Source organism: Schistocerca cancellata, chromosome 1 (assembly GCF_023864275.1).
Source record: "Schistocerca cancellata isolate TAMUIC-IGC-003103 chromosome 1, iqSchCanc2.1, whole genome shotgun sequence".
In the NCBI taxonomy this organism is placed as follows: Eukaryota; Metazoa; Arthropoda; class Insecta; order Orthoptera; family Acrididae; genus Schistocerca; species Schistocerca cancellata.
The window spans coordinates 93,541,682-93,546,244 of NC_064626.1; the positions used below are offsets into that span (position 1 = coordinate 93,541,682).

At 46.6% G+C, this 4,563-nt stretch overlaps 1 non-coding gene across 1 annotated transcript; it reads left to right on the forward strand.

The window, feature by feature from the left end:
- The first annotated feature begins 2,350 nt into the window (after positions 1-2,350).
- On the forward strand, positions 2,351-2,425 carry Trnat-ugu (transfer RNA threonine (anticodon UGU)). Its single transcript has one exon. It is a non-coding gene; the product is annotated as a tRNA-Thr (tRNA).
- Positions 2,426-4,563: the final 2,138 nt, after the last annotated feature.

Consider the following 4,563-nt stretch of genomic DNA (forward strand, 5'->3'; position numbering starts at 1 on the left):
TGGCATGCCGATTCTGGACTGTATGGCATTCGAACGGAAACTTTTTAATCGCCCCTGAAATTTCGGCCACCATGTTCTTGATGTAAACGAACATTCCATCAACACAATCTAATGATGTTGTTAATATCTACTGTAGGCAACAGTTCACCTTAATTATTTTGACGTCCGTCCCCTGTAGTCGAGTGGTCTGCGCGACAGAACAACAATCCTAAGGGCCCGGGTTTGATTAACGGCAGGGTCGGAGATACTCTCCCATCAGGGACTGCGTGTTGTGTTGTCCTAATCATCCTCATTTCATCCGCATCGACGCGCAAGTCGCCAATGTGGGGTCAAATCGAAAGACTTGCACCCGGCGAACGGTCTATCCAGCGGGAGTCCCTAGTCACGCGACATTTATTATTTTGGCGTGTATTGTTTCTTATACATTTTTATTATTACGTGAGTGACGTGGAGATGGTCGCTTGAATGAAGCTGTCGATAACTAAAAGCTCATTTCGGCGGCTTTTGGTGGTTTCGGTCTATCAGTGCACTAAAGTTATGCAACACCGCTAACAGAAAATATTGTGAGCATTAATGAGCACATTTTCAAAATCTTCCAACACTAGCATTCACTGACACCTTAGCTAGAATATCAGACAGTGCTCATGTGAGAACAATGTAATAACATTAACGCATTTTTGTTACATAATGCATTAGAATGTTACTGGTGCAATTTCGATCAATCTACCACCGAGGCATTTTGTACTGGCGGCTTTATGACCGAAATTTTTCTTGAATGTGTAGAGTGAAAATCTTTTCGGATAAGTAGAGAGTTGTCCCCTTACAACAGCGAGTTTATTTCCTCTTTCCTTAAGCAAAGCAATAATTTTAAAGTAAAAAATTCCTACTTCCGCTGAGGAATCTTCATCGATAAGGACACAATTAAACGTGGCTTTGGGGAAAGAGACTTAGAGAATACACAGTACTTGTCTAGAAATGAGTGTTGGTAGAGACGCAACAACTGAGTCGTTTTGCAACATTTCCGCTACTGGAATTGAGATGCTTGTGATACCCTGAAATCAATGTCTGTGTTTTTGGGTCATCTAGATTTTCGTATAGCTGGAACTAGTAAGAGACAGCCGTTAGCAGCTTCCTGTCCTAATGAAAATGTTGACTGTCCAGGAATTTCCTCAGATGCAAGCGAAAAAATCGGTGGGAGTTAATATCATTATTATAAGAATAAGGTACCAATACCTCCTTCCAGTGTTAAGCCAGCAGACAATGTACTGTATGATGTGGCGTATGTGAGCGAGCGTTGTTGTGGGCCATCCCAGTCACGCTGTGATATTTAATGGTCAGCTGTATTCTATACGATTTGGGCGTCTTGCTGACGAGTTCCATAATTACAAAGCGAAGAGGTCCTCAGCACGCAGTTTAACCTCTCCACAAAGTCGCCATTGGTGAAGGACAGCAATCTTCACTAGGCTGAAAAAATTACCGGTATGTCCACCATGTTCAGTACTTATGCTGGACTGGACATCGAATTTATATTGGTGCAACGCTACATGTACTGGAAAATTGTATCCTATACCAAACCTGGCGTAACAGATTCATTTTTTTAAAGACTACGAAAATTTCAAAGGAAGTCGAACTCTATTAAACTATTCAGTGATGACAACAGTGTACATATTATATGAAGATGGTATCTGTTCTTTCGGACATGCTCTCTTAGAATGAAATGATAATTAAATCAAGACCCTAAGCTGTCTACAGGCGTTGATATACATCAACGGGGACAGTTGAAAATGTGCGCCTCGACCAGGACTCGAACCCAGGATCTCTTGCTTATATGGCAGACGCTCTATTCATTTTTTTCTTTTTGTTCTCAATTTTTTTTTCTTTTTTTTTTAGCAGCTAACCCTCTGACCGAACACTCTGAGCTACCATGCCAGCCAGTCATCTGAGCCACCGAGGGCACAGAGGATAGCGCGACTGCAGGGATTTATCCCTTGCACGCTTCCAGTGAGACCCACATTCCCAACTTAATGTCCACACACTACATTCATAGTTCCCCTACCCATTTCTACCCATTTCACTCATTACTCGCGGCAGACAATATTACCGAGTCCCGTCCAAAAGAACAGATACCATCTTCATATAGTTCAGGCTACCCGGCAATTGACCTCCTTCTTCTGTGCGGATGCACACGCATTGCCCGAACTCTTCCGGGACTCGGTAAGATTTTCTGCCGCGAGTAGTGAGTGTAATGGGCAGGGGCACTATGAATGTGATGTGTGGACATTAAGTTGGGAATGTGGGTCTCACAGAGTGCGCGCAACGGATAAATCCATGCAGTTGCACTATCCTCTGTGCCCTCGGTGGCTCAGATGGACAGAGCGCCTGCCATGTAAGTAGGAGATCCAGGGTTCGAGTCCCTGTCGGGGCACGCATTTTCAACTCTCCCCGTTGATGTATATCAACGCCTATCGACAGCTTAGGGTCTTGATTTAATTATCATTTCAGTGTACACATTAGTTGAAGTCGAGTTAATGCTGCCATTTTCAGCCGCTGCAAGGTGTAACGAAACAGTAGTAATGCCAATATAGTGACTATATTTCACGTTATGTACACCAAATTTTTCGAGTAATTTAGACAAATGCGCTTTCAGTCTAAGTCAGATATTTGTATCCCAGCTCCATCGATGAGTGGATTATTCTAACTGCAAGTAGGTCTGTGAAAATTTCACTTCCGATGCAATGCAGAATGAGAATTATTACTGTAGTGTATTGTAGCAAACTAGATTACTTCAAGAGGAGGACGAGCAAGTATGATAACCCACAAACAAATTGTTAGTAATTTATTAAAACTTGACCATGGCAGACAACTTTGGAAACAATTATTGTCCTCACAGATGACGTGTATTTGACACTGTCGTTGACGTAGCACTTAGTTCATTGCAGAATAATAGCTTCACATCAGAGTACAGTTTTCTGTAACTAGATATAAAGTTCTAAATAACTGTTCTATTCGCACGCAGCCGGATCTGTCCTAACACGACACTGTCGTCGTAAGGGATGATTACCAATCATCACTGAACACGTAGAGCCTGGGCTGGGCGACATTGCGCGCGGACACAAATAACTTTCCGGCTGCGTAAACACATTGGGGCCCGATTCATTGATGCGTCTGGCAACGTCTGCCTGTACTTGTGGCGTCGTCGTGAGGTACCAACTTTTGCTTGAGACTCGTTCTGCAGACGACACCACTGTTATGTTGTGAAGAACTTTTATTACCCCATAATCTCTACTATGTTTGGAATTACCCAAACAAGAACAGTTGCAAGTATCCGTATAAGAAAGTCACGCTTGGCACAAAGAGATGATCATACACTCCTGGAAATTGAAATAAGAACACCGTGAATTCATTGTCCCAGGAAGGGGAAACTTTATTGACACATTCCTGGGGTCAGATACATCACATGATCACACTGACAGAACCACAGGCACATAGACACAGGCAACAGAGCATGCACAATGTCGCCACTAGTACAGTGTATATCCACCTTTCGCAGCAATGCAGGCTGCTATTCTCCCATGGAGACGATCGTAGAGATGCTGGATGTAGTCCTGTGGAACGGCTTGCAAAGCCATTTCCACCTGGCGCCTCAGTTGGACCAGCGTTCGTGCTGGACGTGCAGACCGCGTGAGACGACGCTTCATCCAGTCCCAAACATGCTCAATGGGGGACAGATCCGGAGATTTTGCTGGCCAGGGTAGTTGACTTACACCTTCTAGAGCACGTTGGGTGGCACGGGATACATGCGGACGTGCATTGTCCTGTTGGAACAGCAAGTTCCCTTGCCGGTCTAGGAATGGTAGAACGATGGGTTCGATGACGGTTTGGATGTACCGTGCACTATTCAGTGTCCCCTAGACGATCACCAGTGGTGTACGGCCAGTGTAGGAGATCGCTCCCCACACCATGATGCCGGGTGTTGGCCCTGTGTGCCTCGGTCGTATGCAGTCCTGATTGTGGCGCTCACCTGCACGGCGCCAAACACGCATACGACCATCATTGGCACCAAGGCAGAAGCGACTCTCATCGCTGAAGACGACACGTCTCCATTCGTCCCTCCATTCACGCCTGTCGCGACGCCACTGGAGGCGGGCTGCACGATGTTGGGGCTTGAGCGGAAGACGGCCTAACGGTGTGCGGGACCGTAGCCCAGCTTCATGGAGACGGTTGCGAATGGTCCTCGCCGATACCCCAGGAGCAACAGTGTCCCTAATTTGCTGGGAAGTGGCGGTGCGGTCCCCTACGGCACTGCGTAGGATCCTACGGTCTTGGCGTGCATCCGTGCGTCGCTGCGGTCCGGTCCCAGGTCGACGGGCACGTGCACCTTCCGCCGACCACTGGCGACAACATCGATGTACTGTGGAGACCTCACGCCCCACGTGTTGAGCAATTCGGCGGTACGTCCACCCGGCCTCCCGCATGCCCACTATACGCCCTCGCTCAAAGTCCGTCAACTGCACATACGGTTCACGTCCACGCTGTCGCGGCATGCTACCAGTGTTAAAGACT